Here is an 18,340-nt window from a genome sequence, read left to right as displayed (position 1 = left end):
GCGGGCAGTACTCTACTGCCACCCCCCTACGGATATATCTCTACCCCTGCCGCGGAGGAGCCGCCAGCCGGCACGGATAATTAAATAATTTACATACTAAGTGATGTATAAGTTATCAAACAACCAATATGTACAAAAATACTATAACATTGAAAGTAATGCAATAGCCTTCAAGATACTATATGTAAGGTTTAGCATCTCAAAGCTTAAACAATTCGCTCCGATTCGGAAGCGGAGGCTTCGTTCATTTTGGGCGCACAGATTCGTTTGTAGAGATAGATCCCGAGCAGCGGGAAGGGCGTCATCACGGCCACCGCAACCGGCACGACCGTGGTGAGATCCGACTCCGGAGATTCCAGCGTGGTTGTGAGAAGGAAGATGGCGATACCCGTGTTCTAGATGCCGGTCTCAATGGCTATGGTGAAGGCGTCGGCAGCATTCTGATGGAGCAACTTGGCCGCCAGCCAGGCGAAGATGTAGCCCAGCCCAGGCAGAGCCAACCCAGCTACGACAATCTGCCAGGAAAACAAATAGAACAGGTAATAGTTGGTGATGATGGCGAAGACGACGATGAACAGGATGAGGCAGGTGGATATGGGCTTGAGCAGGCGGACCAGCACCCTGGCGATCCGGGGCAGTCGCCTCTGGACGAGCAGCCCGACCAGCAGTGGAAAGATCAGGCCGCCGCAGTAGGTGGCGATCTTTTGGTAGGGCACCTCCGTGCCCACCCGCTCAAAGACCAGCTGGCCGAGTGTGAAAAGCCACATTGGCATGGTGGCAAAGGCGGCTACATTGCTGATGGTGGTCATTAGCACCGACAGGTGCATATTTCCGATGCACCGCCGCTGGGCGAGATTCCGGTGAAGAAGAGCCCCAGCTGCATGGCCGGTGCATTGGGGAAGATAAAGATGCCCAGTGCGTAGCTCAGCAGCGGCATGCCCACCACCTGCATCACGAATCCGATGCACGGACCGAGCGGCCGGGTGATCAGACCCCTCAGCACCTCCAGATCCAGGGCGGCTCCGAAGTTGATGTACAGCAGCGTCATCAGCACAATGACGGTGTGCACGAAGACGAGATCCACTACACGTCTTGGACGCAGAATCTTCACATCCAGCGTGCTGTCGTTGCTCCAATTGGTGGGCAGTTCACTGGTGTTGCCCCGGTTGTCATACAGTCGCACTTGCAACTTCGTCTGGCCAAGGAAATGAGCATTGACCACGATCGTGCCCGTCCAATCGCGTGTCTCCGCGTGGTAAATTGTCTAAGATTCTCTCCTTTCCACAAATGGGTCATAAACATGTCATAAAAGGGATTCAAGCAAGAGCTACCCCAACATGCGCACCTGTCAATTACCTGACCGCAATAAAAGGGACACACGCACAACCCAGAAGGCGCACCGTCATAGACAAGATCATGGGTCTCACGCCAATCATTCATTCATTTATTTTGGTATTGCGAACATTTTTGTTATACATATCTGCTTTGATTCCGGCGATTTGCATAGAAGAAGCCGGCGCGCGTTTCCGACGTCATTTCTGGATTACAAAATGTAAAGTGTTCTCCATAAATCGTAGTTTTGAGATCATGTTCACTTCGATTCAAGAACATAGTTTTTGTGTCTAGAAGGTATTGAAAATGCTGACCAATTATCTCTCCTTTAAATTGTTCAATAAAATGGTAAATTTCCTCATGAAATTTTATTTTGTCAATTTTGTTTTCTTGTAGATTTTTACACATCTAGTCCCAACTTTAAAAGGATGTATAACAATTATTTTGTTGTTTTGGAGCTACTTTTAAAAAATGTCAAAATATTGTATGCATTGTTAAGAGCACAAACCCCGCCCTTAAGGTGTGTTTCACAATAGGGAAACCGGTTTCCATACAACCTGTTTAATGACGGGCAGCCCATTTCCTCGATATTAATGAGCTGACGACTTCCAAAAAACGTCTGTAGAAATCGTTTCTCTTCCACACCTTTACAAATAATTTGTTTTCCGCTTGTAATTGTCCTTAGATACTTTCGAGTTTTTAAGAAACTGTTTTCTACATCGTTCCAAAAAATTTTGTGATGTGTATTGGTTAACCAAATTGCAGTCATTCGAGATTTTGTAATTACTTAAATACTTATTCTATCTTGTTATTATGTTTATTCTATAATCTAATTTTAAATATTGGTTGTTGTTTAAGATATTTACAAAGAATTATCTTACAGTTCGGCCATCCTGACATTTAATCGACTTGATTATATCTCTATCTAAATTTTCTGTTTTCTTAAATTGTATCTTGGATAAGTCTTTTGTGTCCTGTTATTTTCAACATTTCTGCAATATTTTATATTGTTTTTAACCTCTGACCTTGTTTCGTTGTATTCTTATTCTTTAATTTGATTTTGCATTTCAACTTCCTTTCCGTGCTTTTCAATATCATCGTCTAAGTCTTGCTTTTCAATTTCATCGTCTAAATCTTCCTTTTCAATTTCATCGTCTAAGTCTTTCTTTTCAATTTCATCGTCTAAATTTGTCGTTTCGCTTTCTTTTCTAAAACTTTCGTTTCACTTTCTATCCATATCTTCATATTCGCCGCTTCCCATATTCCTTTATAAGGTATTTGTGATAATTGAAATCCTTCGACATCTGATACTGCATATCTATCATTTTCTAAAGCCTCATCCACTTTGTACGGACCTTTATATTTCGGTATTATCTTCTTGCATGCCCCTGGTACTCAAACAAAATTGTTCAAAACAACGTAGTCACCTCTTTTAAATTTTTTAATAATTCTACCCTTATTTTTAATTTGTTCATTGTATTTTTGACTATTTATTATTTTATTGCTTGCATTGTTTCTTATCTCAATAAGATTTCTTTCTCGATTCCATTCGTCCAACTCTTCTTTTAAGAAGCCGATTACTACTCCTCTTTGGCGTACACCAAATAGTATCTAGCATGCTGTTGTTCCAGTACTTTTATGTGACGTGTTGTTTAAAGCAAACTCTATTTCTGGTAGTACATTGTCTAAAGTTTTCTCTGTTCCTGCACTCGTTAATTTGGCTAACATTGGTCCGAGACACCTATTTATGCGTTCCACTTGCCCATTTGCTTGAGGTGAACCGGTGGCTACTTTTATATGCTTTATATTATGTTTTCAGAAATTCTTCAAAGTCTTTTGAAGTGAATGCGGTTCCCCGATCTGAAACTATAACCTTAGGACGACTTTAAGAAGTAAAGAAATTTGAAAAACCTTTTGTTGCACTTTTAGAATCAGTTGATTTAGTTCCATATAGTTTAACAAATTTTGAAAGTCCATCAACCGCTATTAAAACATGTTTGTTTTGTCCGTTTTTAATTTTTTGCGGGGCCGAAATGATCTATATGTACTATGTCAAATGGTTTGTCACCCTTTGGTATACTGCGTAATAAACCTTCGCGTTTCCCACATTTAGATGAAAATGTTATACATTTTAAACAGTTATGTATGTGTTGTTTAAATTTATCAGATAATTTAGGAAACCGATAAGATCTTATTATAGCATTGTATACTTTTTCGTAACCTCTGTGTCCCATGTTGTCATGATATATCGTTAAAATATTTCTTTCCATGTTTGCTGGTACATAAAATAAAATATTACCAATAAATTTTCGATAAACATTTTCATTTCATTTTTTTTCATTTCAAACGCATTACTTTCTTCTTTCTCTAATCTTTGACGTATTTCATGGATACCACTGTCTTTGTTTTGGCAAATTAAAATGTTTTGTTCTAACGTGTTTTCTTCTAATACTAATATATTCGAAATTCTACTCAAGGCATCGACATGCTGCATTTGGGTACCATCACGGTGTTCAATATCGTAATCGAAGTTTTCTAATTCAAGCGCCCATCTAGCAATTCTTGGGTTTATTTCTCATTTATTTAATGTTAAAGAATTGAATTGAATTTCTTTCCCTGTAAGTATATTTTGAACCTTCTTAAAGCGTATATTATAGCAAGCGTTTCGAGCTCAAAGCTATGATATCTTGATTCGTAATCTGACGTTTGTTTTGAGAAAAAAAATATTGAATGCATTTTATTGTCGTCTTTTCCTTGCATTAACATTGCTCCAAACCCAATTGAACTGGCGTCGCAATGTAGTTCTGTTTCATGTTTTGGATCGTATAAAGAAAGGATTGGAGCATTTATTAACATGTTCTTCAGGTTTTCGAAACACTGAATTTTATCTTCACCAAACTCGAACTTTGCGTCCTTTTTAATGATATTATAAAGTGGTTTTGCTTTAATGAAAAATTCTTTTATAAACTTTCTAAAATAGGAACAGAGTCTTAAAAAGCTGTGAACTTTTTTTGCATTTTTTGGAATCGGGAAGTTTTTTATTGCTTCTATATTTTTGTTATCTGGCCGTATTCCTTTCTTAGATACAATATAGCCAAGATATTCACACTGTTCTTCCATAAACCTACACTTGTCAATCCTAAGTTCCAATTTATTCCTTATTAATCTTTGAAATACTTCCGTCAACGTAATTAAATGTTCCTTAACTGACTTTGATGCTATCATTATATCATCTAAGTAATTGGCAACCTTTCCAGCTCTAATCATATCATCAAACACCCTATTTACGAATCTTTGAAATGTGGCTGGCGCGTTTCTCAGACCGAATGGGACTTTAATATATTCGAATTTACCCATGGGCGTTACAAACGACGTATACTTTACAGAATCTTCGTGAAAAGCACTTTTTAGATCTAGCAGTGTAAATATTTCTTTGTTTGCAAGACTATCTATCAGATCCTCGATCAACGGTAAAGGGTAATTATCTTTTTGAGTATTTTTATTTAATGTTCTGTAGTCAAAACATAGTCTAATATTACCTGTCTTTTTTCTAACCAATACAATTGTAGAAACAAACTCTGACTGGCTTGGCCTTATTATTTCATTCTTTGTTTACTCATCTAATATTTCTTGGACTTTTTCCTTTTCTGAGTACGATAATCGGCGGGCTTATAATGGTAAGGCTTCTCATTATTAAGAATCAATTTTAAGGCATTTAGTTTCCGGCTTCTTAGGGATTTCAGTATTTAAAAAGTATTGCTCAAAGATTTGTTGTAACTTAAAATGATATTTTTAATGTATATTAGTATTGTTAATAATTAATGTATTTTTCTCGTTATCTAATTCAATAGCCATTAGGTTTCGACATTCACTTTCTATTTCGGACATATGTTCTTTTTTTTGGTTCAAGTACAACTCGTTGTTACATTTTTTTTGTTGGCTAATTTTTCTTCCTTGTCGTATAGTAGTCTAAATAATTCTTTCATATTTTGTTTACTTTCGTCTTTACTTACTTTGTTTTCTAATCTTAGTTTACTTTCTTTTATTAACACAAATCTTTCCTTTTCTAAAAAAATCTGTTCCCAAAATTGCAGGCTATTCCATTGTTTCATTAGGTACAACAACATTTTTTTTTATTAAATTCTTGGTTTTCAAATATGTTTTTACATTTAACTATTCCAATGAAAATCAGTTTACTTTTATTTATCCCATAGAAGCTTTTAAGAAAACTATAACTCTCGATGAATTCGGTTGGTACATGTTCTTCACGTATAAGAGAAATGGGACTTCCCGTGTCGATTAGGGTTTCTAATGAGAGGATAAGATTGTTAGTTTGTTTAGTAAATAAATACTCTATTTTTCTTACAAATGACTTTGAATTGCTTGTGCTCTCCAGTGGGTTGATATTCTTGCGTTTCGGACAGTTGATTGAAGTGCGCCCCATCTCAGCGCAGACGAAACAGGATTCAGGTTCCCACTTGCTTTTGCGACATTCATTGGCCGTGTGTCCCTTTGAATTGCAATTATAGCACTTAATTACAATTGCAGATTTATTGGTATCTGCCTGGAGCGTAACTTTGTTGTTGTTCTTGACAAAAATCTGCTTCAATTGAATTTTCCTAAAAGCATCCAATAACTCAGCTGTATTTGAAAATCGTTGCATTTTTGCCTGGTTGCTTAGCGCATAATCCGGTATTCCGTCAATCAAGTGCTCCAGTAGTTCTTCATGACTTAATTTATTTTATTTGATAATATAAGTTTTTCGTAGAAATATTTTTGAAATAATTCATCACTTTGCCAAATTTTCTTTTTTTGAAACTTACGATTCATTGCAAGTTGGGACCCACGATTATCAAAAATGTTTTCCATTTCATAAAGCAATTCATTTACTGGCATTGTCATCGACTCTGAGCAGCTCTGTTGCCATTTGACAGCTTTTCCTTTTAAACGATTGGAAATTAATGCACGTACACTGTGATCATCAAGTTGATAAATATTTTGCAAAGATATAATTTGCTTTTAAAATAGGTGAATGAATATAAGTTATTCGTAGAAATATTCTTGAAATTATTCATCACTTTGCCAAATTTTCTTTTCAAAATTTCATTCCATTTCCATCCCTCTCTAACTAATATCCTTTTATCAATCATGTAAACAGGTTTAGAATTGTATTGCATGCTTCAACCCCTAGCAACACCCACAGATATTGAAAACGTGGAAAATCGAACCACCGATTTGATCTTCACGATGCGGAAATCGAAAATAATCCGCTGTCACGACTGCTACTGGAAGTTAGGGAGATAATTTTTCGTATAAGGGATTCAATATCAGACTTAAAATGTCTTAAATTTAATGGTGAGGCAGACCAATATGAGTTGGACTAGCTTAATATTAAGAGACGGAAATATGTTGGCATTGCAGATACCTTAAAAGTCAGTTCTATGAGGCTGTAAACCAGTGACTGAATGGTATGGAGTTGGCAGCCATCTTGTTAAAAAATTGGTATTCACCAGCGGGAATCTGTGAAATCAATAAATTAGAAAATTCAACTGCAAGTACTAAACCAGGGATTGTAGATGGTAAATTGAATTGTAGGTAAATCCTGACTTTTTAGTGTCTGATATCTTTGAATATATTCTGCTAGTTACATGTTATGAGTTAATATCTGGCATTTGGGGTGCTCAATAATCCCATAAAATGATATAACGAAAAGAAAGTAGAGGATGTCATTAAGAGGGAGGTCAGAACCAGTTTAAAAATTGCGTACATTGCTTAGAAAGGAAAAGGAAAAACCAAATTAAACTTACAGTTTAGGTAGCTTGGGGCAGCCATTGGAAAAGTCAAATCTGTTACAGTGGTGGGTGTGGCTAGGGGTTGAAGCATGCAATACAATTCTAAACCTGTTTAAATGATTGATAAAAGGATATTAGTTAGAGAGGGATGGAAATATCTTAAATATTAAACACAAGTACCCATCTATGTTGCGGAGGTTGGTCGGGGTTGGCAAACCATCATTATTAAATATGAGCAACATATATTTCATCGGCGGGGAACTAGATGGATCCAAAAGATAAATTTTATTTAGATAAGACTAATACTGTTCTTAATAAATTAAAAAGGCACATGAAAACTCATTACTCAATTAGTTAGAGAATATTAAACAACTAGTTTTATCAGGCATTTTGATCTTAAAATCGAAATGAAGGGGTAATATTCCATGAATTTTTTTCCAGTACCTTGACCTTTGCGCCTGCGTCGAGGGATTTAGCGTCAAGGCATTTTAGCAATCCTTTACACCACCACCTGTGTTTATTGTAGATAACCAACTGGACTCTGGGACTTAATGGGATTTAAATTATCGGTGACAAATTTTTAAGTGGAAGTCACAGACATTTTGGACACAGGATACAATTGGTCATTTAGGTGTGGGTATAGACATATGTTATGGTGATAGAAAATGGGATAATCACATTGTTTTTGTTTTTACTGTATTGCGATTTACGATTTCAATTACTTTCCCAATTATAGTTAGTTTTAAATCGTTCTTTGACATTCATATATTTTGTTCTTTATAGACATTTTATTGTAGCTAATAACTATAGTTATGGGATGTAAGGCTAGCTGTCGTAGTTAAGGATACATTTATTATACCTACATAAGACGAAAGAATATGAAAAAAGGAAATGTTTTATTTTTACTATATACTAGTTCAAGTGTAGTGTTGTCTTTCCAATTATGTTTGCCATTATGATATTTTAATTGAAAGATTTGTAATTTGTTTCTACTGCCATGGGCAGATCTTTATTTGGGAATCGTCAAAGTATGAATGACTTACAGCTAGCTATTTTGCGGCTGCGCTGCCTGCAAACATTGGCAGCGGCCGTCATATATATATCGAAGTATATGCTCGCAATTGTATTTGTGCTGTTAGCACTGAGAGCGCGAGAGAAGTTGTACATGCATGCCTTGTATGTGTCTGCACTCAGGCCATGGGAATATGCTGACACTAGCACTTCCCATAAGTTGGGCTCTGAGGCGTATTCATATTTCGGCTGGCCGCAAAAGTTTAGCGGCCGGCACTTTTGTATTTGTTTAAGTACACTGTAACACAATGTTGGTGTCGGTACAGTAGGTACTCGCTACAACGATACATGCATACTACATCTCCCTCCTTTTGAAAAATAACGTAATTCTATGAAGTTATTTTCTTACTATATGTATATGAAATATAAATGAACATCTTGCTTTATAATAATATAAAAATATTTTTTTTTTGTGTTATTTTTTTAATTTTTTTTTTTTTTCGAATCAAAAAGTATTATTTTTTTGTATTTTTTTTTTTTTTAATTTTGTATTATATTTCCATTATAATTATGGTTCTTAATTTATGTATGGTCATACGTGTTATATTTATAAGAGAATTAAAGTGATTATGAAATAACAATTTTTAACCTATCCTTATGTACTGTTTGTTTATTATTTTTGTTATTTGAAATTACTATGTTATCGTTTTCTTCTATACTTTCAACCTTATAAGGTCCAGTATATTTAAAGTCTAGCTTATGCCCAGTTTCATTTTTCAATAAAACCTTATCTCCTATTTTTAAATCATAATCTAAGGTATTTTTGTCATATCTAATTTTCTGTTTCTTTTTATGAGGTTCTAACATTAACCTAGCTCTCTTAAATGCTTGTTCTAGTCTAAACTTAGATTCTTTTGCGTAGTCATCTACATTATATAGAGGTTTTATTTTATCTATGCTATTAATTTTAACAACATTTGTTGAGGCTAATTTGTAGTTTTACCAAACACTAACTCATATGGACAATAATCATGTGCCATAGAGGGTGTCGTGTTGAAACAATAAACAAAATATTTTAGCCATATATCCCAATCCGTTTTATCAGTTGAGATGTATGTACGTATAAATTCATTAAAGGTTCTGTGACTTCGTTCCACAGTTCCGACAGTCTGATGATGGTGTGCTGTCGATGTTATATGTTTGATATTTAAGTTTTTGCATAGGTGTTCGATTAAAGAATTTTTGTATTCTGTTCCCATGTCCGTAATGAACGTCTTCATTGGACCGTACTTTAGAACAAATTCTTTGAATATAGCCTTTGCTACCGTTTTTGCATTTTTATTAGGTACTGGTATGGCAACAAGGTATTTTGACAGATCACATATTAAGGTGACTGCATATTCATTTCCTTGATCTGATTTCGGCAGTGGACCGATCGTATCCACATTTACCTTATCGAATACCATTTCTGGTGTTTCTGTAAGTGTTAAAGGAGTTTTAGTATGTCTTGTCGTTTTTGACATTTGGCATTTTGGACATTTACGTATGTACTGGGTTATGTCTTTACTCATTCCTTTCCAATAGTAGTGTCTTTTGACCTTGGCCAAGGTTTTTGTTACACCTGAATGTCCTCCTTGAATAGGGTCGTCATGTAATGTAGACAATATTGCTTCTTTTTCATTATTAGTTGTTATTAGGGTCACCGGGTTGAGTAGCGCTACTCTTAATGATTTTAATATTTTGTTGCCCATTTTTTTAAATCTATCTATTGAAATATTTTCAAAGATATTTTCCCATGGTGCCACTTTGAGTTGGGTAATTTTTTGTTTACCAGCCTGCAGTTCAAGCCTTTGGAAAAACTGACCTAAGTCAAGACTTCCATTAGTATACAAATCTCCAACATCATATCTTGGTGTAATTTTTTTTCCATGTTTGAAAAAACATAGATTATTATTCACATGCAAGGTCACTACTTTACGTACTTCGTCATTGTTAATGACTTCATATACGATGGGCTTAGAAGCTTTTACTTGAGATTGCCTAGGCAATTCTACTTTATCTTTTCCTGCGCAGGAATTTTGTCTACTTTTTGTCTTGTAGTGACTTGTAATATATTTCCCGTAATATTTTGAAGATCCTTAATTATACCCGTTACTCGTAGAGTAAAAGGGTATACTAGATTCGTCGGAAAGTATGTAACAGGCAGAAGGAAGCGTTTCCCCATAAAGTATATATATTCTTGATCAGGATCACTAGCCGAGTCGATCTAGCCATGTCCGTCTGTCCGTCTGTCCGTCTGTCCGGATGAACGCTGAGATCTCGGAAACTATGAGAGCTAGGCTATTGAGATTTGGCGTGCAGATTCCTGAGCTTCTTACGCAGCGCAAGTTTGTTTCAGTAGACTGCCACGCCCACTCTAACGCCCACAAACCGCCAAAACTGTGGCTCCTATACAAATTTTAACTGAAATGTAATGTTCTCATCAATACCTGTCGATTGACCTAAAAAAAAATTTGCCACGCCCACTTTAACGCCCACAAACCGCGAAAACCTGTGACGCCCACAATTTTTATGCTAGATAAAAAATTTTAACTGAAATGTATTCGTCTCGTCATTACCTATCGATTGACTCAAAAAAAAGTTTGCCACGCCCACTTTAACGCCCACAAACCGCAAAAACCTGTGACGCCCACAATTTTCATGCTAGATAAAAAATTGTAACTGAAATGTATTGGTCTCGTCGATACCTATCGATTGATCCAAAAAAAAATTGGCCACGCCCACTCTAACGCCCATAACGCTTAAATCTGTATACCGCCGGTAGGTGGCGCATTTTAATCTCGCTTTGCTGCTTGCATATCTCCATTTAGCTGAGTAACGGGTATCTGATAGTCGAGGTACTCGACTATAGCGTTCTTCCTTGTTTTTATTCTAGAAAGGGCGTCTGCCACAAAGTTATCTTTTCCCTTTAGATACTCGACTGTGAAGTCATATTCCTCTAATTCGAGCCGCATGCGCGTGAGTTTTGAACTAGGATTGACCATTGAAAATAAGTATGTTAGTGGTCTGTGATCGGTTTTAACTGTAAAAAGTTTGCCATAAGTATATGGTCGAAAGTGTGTAATTGCCCAATGAATTGCTGCTAGTTCCTGTTCTGTAGTGCTTTTATTGCTTTCAGCTTTTGTAAATGAACGTGATGCATATGCTATCGGGAGTTGGAGTCCGTTATGGTTTTGCGTGAATACCGCTCCACATGCTTGTTTACTTGCATCCGTTATTATTCAAAATTCTTTAAGGAAATCAGGATATTGTAATAAAGTTGGTTCTATAAGCTTATCTTTTTAATATTGAAATGATTTTTGGCATTCGGAAGACCATTTAAATGGAACATTCTTTTAACATAATATAGTTATGTGCCGTGAATAGTCGGCGAAGTTTTTAATGAAACGTCTATAATATTTGCAAAATGCTATAAATCGTCTAGCGCTATCTGCATCATGTGGGACTGGATAGTTTCTTATGACCATATATTTCTTGTCGTCTGGTAAGATTCCTTTGTCTGTGCATTTATGACCAAGGAAGGTCACTTCATGCATAAAAAATGAACATTTTTGTGGGTGTAATTTTAAGTTGTATTTTCTGCATATTTCAAAGATGTCTTTTAGGTTTTTGAGCATATGTCTTTCGGAACATCCAATGACTATTAAATCATCCATATAGAGGAATGCTTGAGAAGCTCCAAGTCCAGAAAATGCAATAGTCATCATTCTCTGAAATGAATTTAAGGCTATTTTTAAACCGAAAGGTAATCGCATTAAACGATATGAGCCATTGCTCGTTGTAAACGACGTTATGTTTCTTGAATTTTTTTCTAGTTCAATTTGATGGTAACCTGACATTAAATCAAGGCATGAGAAATACTTTGCCCTACCTAGTTGGTTCAAGATGTCATCAATTCTTGGGAGTGAAAATTTATCAGACAGAAGTTTTTTGTTGATTTGACGATAGTCAACTACTAGTCGCCATTTCTTTTCGTTTGAACCCGGAAGGGTTTTCTTGGGGACAAGTAGAAGTGGGCTGTTGTATTCTGATACATTGTTGTTGTTGTTGTTTAAATTGAATTGGAAAATTTTTCTTCAGTTCTTCTATGATGTTTTGCTCTCTATTACTTGAAGTGTTTTAAATTACATTATAATCGGAAATTGGTTCACATTTTAAATTTGTTATACTAATCAATTTATCAGTACTGGTTGTGTTGAGTAATCGGACAAATGTATTCTGTTTTGATGTGATAGTATTGGCAACGTAAATACCAGGTTGAATCTCCTGATTTGGTATTAATATAGTATCAGTATCGGACATTATTTTGATTTTTCGTACTACTTGAGATCTGGCTGGTAGTAGAATTGTATTATTACCAGAAGTATATGTTATTGGAATATAAATATGAATGTCTATATTATTTGGTCTTATTATAAACCAATGCTCTGTAGGGTTAAGATCTATTTGACAGTTTAATTCTTTTATAAAATCTATTCCTATTATTCCATCACATGGAATTGCAAAATCTTTACTTACTATATGAAAATTATATGGAATTATATATTTGTCTGTTTGGAGTTCTACTGGTGCAAGTCCTTTGGATTTTATGATTTCCTCGCCTATTCCTTGAATATTTATTGTATTTTTTATTTGTATGTTGCTAAAGGTATCTGCATTTTCTTTTAAAAGTGAAATATTTGCTCCCGTATCCACAAGGAACGTAAGCTGCCTTCTTGTTTCTGAATTAGTAAATGGTACGAAGATATTAAGATTGAGGTTTATGGTATATACCGTTGGTGTTTTTAATTTATTGTTTCTAAAGGGGTCTGCGAGTTTCCCGAAATTGGCTGGGTAATGCGGACATTATTGTTGTGTTGTGTGTTGCCGTAATTGCTGGTATTTTGGTTATTGTTGTTTTGTCTATAATTTCCACGACCTCTATTATAGTTATTGGTCTGGTTGTTATAGTTTCGATTAAAACCATTATTTTGGTTGTAACCGCTATTTCTGTTGTAGCTGTTATATTGGTAATACCCATTATTTTGGTAGTTACCACGACCATTTCCTCTACCTCTATATATATAGGCCGGTCCTTTTCTGGCAAATAGTATTGCGTTGGCATTACCCGTCGTTTCCGTACTACACTGTATATATTTGGTGACAGCCTCATTCATTGATGAGAAGTTGCCTGCCTCAAGGATTGTTTTGAGTCGGCCATGCTCACAACTTTTAACCATTGTGGTAATGGCTTCTTTTTTGCTGAATTTGTCAGCGTGTTCGGCTGGTAGGCCTTCGTCAATGTACGAAGCTTCAAGGAGCTTTCGTAAGTTGTCTATTTCTGAAGTAAATTTCTCGGCTGTTTTGCCTTTCTGGCTTGTTTTCGCCATTTTCGCTTTGACTACGTCGGATGTTTCGCCGACTATAGTGTCTTGCAATTTCTTTATTATTGAATTTATTGATGTTTCGTTCTGTACTTTGTATAGTGTAGATCCTATTACTTTGGATTTAATGACTTCTACAGCCAAATCTTCGAATGTGCTTTTAGTCAAGTTAACCAACTTCAAGGCTGTTATGAATCTTTGAAGATGTATCTTTTGCCCGTTAAATTCCGGGATGGCATTCGAGATATCTTTTATATATGCCCTTTGGGCTGCTTGACCTGCCATTATGTTTTCTTTTGTGTCTGGCACGCTTACATCTGATTCTATATCTTCTTCTTCTTCATCTTCTGTTATTGTTATAACTGCAGGAATTGTTAGATCATGTAGATCTTTTTCTTTTATTTCGATTCCTTCGCTCGAATCGGAATCTTCCTTTTCTGTTAGGTCTATGTCTTGATCTATTGTCAAAGGTGTATTTAAAATAGTCGGTATCGATATATTGAAATTATACCTATCTTTGACCGTTATTAGATTTGTACGTAATTTGATCAGTAATTTAGATCATTTTAACCAATTCGTTTTATTTATCGCTGCCCTATTTTCATGTACTAAAGTTCTTGCAGTATTGAAAGAATCTACAAGAATCTTAGCATGTTTATTAATAGTGTCTTTATGTATTGGCCTATTTTGGCTTATACATTTGTAAGACTTGTCAAATGTGTCCTTTAATTCTCGTATGTGGAGAGTTAATTGCTCCCATTCCATACTAAGGATTTATTTTGTTTTTGTGTATTAGTTGCGCATAATTTTTAGCACATTTATATGTCCTAGCACTGGGTGTATGTCTACTTCCGAAAATACTTTACAGTTTCTTACTGTAGACAGTACTATTGCTTTTTGCGTACCGCTGCAATGAACAAGCGGGGAAAAAGCTAGGTCGTACCTATTCATATATTCTTCTTCAAAATCTGAAATTGATAGAGGCTCTGCTCTGTTTCTAAGTATGGCTAATACCCTATTCTCAAAATTTGGTTGATTAGCTTAAATAATTCTTATGCAATCTGTGGTTTCATGTTGTTTGTTAATATATTTTATTTTTATTTTATTTCAAAATTTTAATTCTCTTATTTTGGTATGTCATTGCATACATTTAAAAATATTGGATTTTCATTTTTATTTTGAAACATATTCGAATAATAATTGTTTGTGCTCTATTAATTTAAATCTTATCCAGATCGTTAGCCTGGTTTCTATTTATAGCTCTTTTTGATACACACTTATTGTGGTAGCTATTAAAAGCGGTTGCGGAGGTTTTTTAGGCGGTTTTAAATGTATTTCGTATAAGTTGTTTTTAATTGCAAGCGTATATTTATTTATTTATTTATTTCGCCAACAGTTGGTACCTTAACTGGCTACTTGTCTATTACTAAACTAAATACTAAGGGACGAAAGGTAATTGTAAAGGGTTTTCTTAATTAATTCGCTAGGGGAGTATGGGTCCAGCCGCATGTGAGATGGAAGTTTGTTCCAGTAGAACAAGGCTATACACAGAGGCTCATTAAAGGCATAGTTAGCTCTATATGCCGGAATAAAAAAAGGTTCAAACGACCTTAAAGACCTACCAGGTACGGAAAAGCCTATGCTACTCAGCAATGCAGGGCAGTCTATTTTGGAGGACAGCAGGTCACAAATAAAAACTAGTGCGCCAGTTGTTCTACGATCTTGTAAAGAAGAAAGGTGTACAAGACAACATTTCGCAGAGTAAGAGGGAACCGGGTCATTAAAGTTTAGAGAAAGAAGGGCAAAAGATAGGAATTTTTTTTGAACACGCTCATTACAATTGATGTGTGTAGTACCAGTCGGACTCCAGACAAACGAAGCATATTCCAATCTGGACCTAATGAACGAAGAAAATAGGCTTAGTTTTGTGTACGGAACCATACATAGCGTATGCCTTTGGAATTATGTAATTTATGTGATCAATGAAAGTACATTTGGTATCAAACATAACTCCTAGGTCCAGTGATTCATTTCTTAAGGAAAGAACATGGGAACTAATGGAATACGAGGTAAGGACATTAATTAATCGTACCTAACGTATAAACATTTTGACACGTTCAGAGGCAACTTATTACGAGAACACCAATTTCCCACTTTTACAAGGTCATTTTGAAGAAGTTCACTATCGGAGATTGAATTCACAGACCTAAAAATTTTAAGATCGTCCGCAAGCAACAGGAATTCAGAATTGGTTATGCAATAGCTTAAATCATTAATGAAGATGATGAATAGAAACGGACGCAATGCACTTCCCTGAGGAAGGCCAGAAGTAGCCACATACGGGTTTGAGAAAACACCATTGCACTCTACTCTATAAATCCGCCCATCTAAATAAGATTTAAACGTTAGCTTTAAATGTTAGCTGCTTAGCTACAATTCGTTTAAACATTTTTGAGACATTACTTAGCTTTGCAATTGGCTTAAAATTTGAAACAATATTTTTGTAACCAGACTTGAATATAGGAGAAACTGTGGCAAGTTTCCATCTATGCGCAAATACCCCAGTAGAAAGAGACTTGTTGAAGATAATTTTTAGGGGCTCACAAAGAACACCTATACAGTTTTTCAAAATAAATGGAGAAAGGCCATCGCAGTCTAATTTTCCTGAGTCGTTAAAACTCTCAGCCGCCATATGACAGTCCAAATCAGTAACATCTAAGCACCCAATATTTAGCATCGTGGCAATGGCACCGAGTGAATCATCGTCATCCCACAGCAAGCTCGGTTCAAAGTTAGATGCAAAGTACTTAGCAAATAGATTAGTGACCCCAATATCAGAAGAAGCTGAAAGACTTTCGTACGACATATGGGAAGGAAAGTAGGAGGTTGTACGTTTAGAATTGACAAAGTGCCAGAATGATTTAGGATTGGTTATTAGTTTACCCTCTATATCAGCAATATATTGGCTGTATAAGAATTTATTGAGGAACTCAAACTCACTCTTATGTTGTTTGTACCGATCAAAGTCAGCAGCTTCACCGCTTTCTATGTAGCGCTTATAGAATTTATTTCGGAGGTTTTTGTATTTTTTTAGTCCTTGTGTGTACCATGGTAGTCTATAAGAACTTTGAACTCTAGTTTTAGCGTATCTGCCTATAATAGTAGAGAGAAAAGATATAAAAACTTCATAGGTTGTATTCACATCCGCATGCGAGGGGACTTCCGCCCATCTGATATTAGAAATATCACTACGGATAGAATCTAAGCTGCTAGAATTAATATAGGTAAGAGGCAAAAGAGAATTATTTGGTGAGAAAATATAACAAGTAATTAAGATTAATAGGGGCTTGTGATGAGCATCACACGCGGCTAGAGGATTATCGCTGCAGCATAGAGTAAGACATAAATCAGGGTGTACTAAAATTAGATCTAGAAGCTTATTTAAGTTATTAAAAACATGGTTAATCTGGACTAATCCCATACTGAGAAGCTCATCGATGACTAAGATTTCGTGGGGAAGATGCAGATTACTGGGAACCATTGCTGAAGACTCAAGATCATGAGCCCACACGAGCGAAGATAGGTTGAAGTCGCCCAAAACACATATATATTGGCCATCTTCCAGCTCCTGGTATAGGTGGGCAATGTTGTCCACATGCGCTTTATATAAATCAAATCTACTGCTTGGGGGTATGTATGATACTGTCAGGAAAATTGTTTCCGTAGGACCAGCGAGAGATACACAGAGTTGGTCGAGCAGGGAATCCTCGTTCTGGAGACAAATAGCAATGCAACGCAGCTCACGCCGCACAGCAATTAAAACTCCGCCACCTCGTGTTTTATCAGAATCTCGATCCTTACGGAACACATGATAAAGATTTGTATCAAAGAATTCATTATCGAAGAAATCTACGTTGAGCCATGAGCCATGAGCCATGAGTCATGATCACCATGAGACGTTGCCTGGAAAAGGGATTGAGCTTTCGTACGCATACCACCGATATTTTGAAAATAAATATTGAAATTTGTATTGTTAGCGCATATCCGGTCATCCATGGTCATGCTATCAATAACTGGTCCAGCATCATGGTCCGAATCCGTAAGAGGCCTTTACCTTCAGTAAAGTAGTGGTACGGATACGAATAGGCTGGTGATCGGCGCTCCAAATATTAGGTGGGCAGTCAATATTAGCATTCAAGATATAACTGCACGCAGGTGAATCCACTCCTGGTAATAATGAGCGAGAATGTACTACAGCAGCCTCAGTCCATTGTTGTTGTTGATGGCGAAAGCATCTCCAGAGAGCACCTTCAGAGAGATCACTCTGAGAGGCTCGCCATTGTAGCGCGTAACGTTCGACTGAAGTGTTTTGAATCGAAGGATCTGTACTTGCGGGGCACGCTTTAGGGTCCGGCACTAACTCGTCGGCTTTGGGGGTGTTGTTCTTGCTTTATACTGACCCTGACACTATCTACACATTATTATTAACAGACTAAGAATTGAGCGTGCTTGCGACAAAATTATAAGTTAGTTAACTAAACCGGAAGAAATATAAATAAATTCGGAAAGAATTAGAATTTAAAGACTCAAGAAAAGAAAAGAAAGACAGAAATCTTAATGCAGCGAAGACACGGATGTTATTGTGCTCGCATGTTGCCCACCCTACCTATGATCACCTGCCGCAAGAGCATGACTCTGGTGAGCCCTTGTGTACCCGAGAAAACATCAGCGGAGTTCAGTAAATTTTGGAATTTAAGCTTCCATTTTTATAATAAATTCAAG

General features: G+C 36.2%; 1 pseudogene; it reads right to left on the bottom strand.

The window, feature by feature from the left end:
* Positions 1-81: 81 nt before the first annotated feature.
* On the bottom strand, positions 82-17,495 carry LOC139354732 (ileal sodium/bile acid cotransporter-like; annotated as a pseudogene).
* Between the last annotated feature and the right edge of the window lie 845 nt (positions 17,496-18,340).

This window comes from Drosophila suzukii, unplaced genomic scaffold, assembly GCF_043229965.1.
Source record: "Drosophila suzukii unplaced genomic scaffold, CBGP_Dsuzu_IsoJpt1.0 scf_18, whole genome shotgun sequence".
NCBI classification, from domain to species: Eukaryota; Metazoa; Arthropoda; class Insecta; order Diptera; family Drosophilidae; genus Drosophila; species Drosophila suzukii.
The sequence above is the reverse complement of the archived record's forward strand: the minus strand, read 5'-3'. Positions and strand labels throughout refer to the sequence as shown.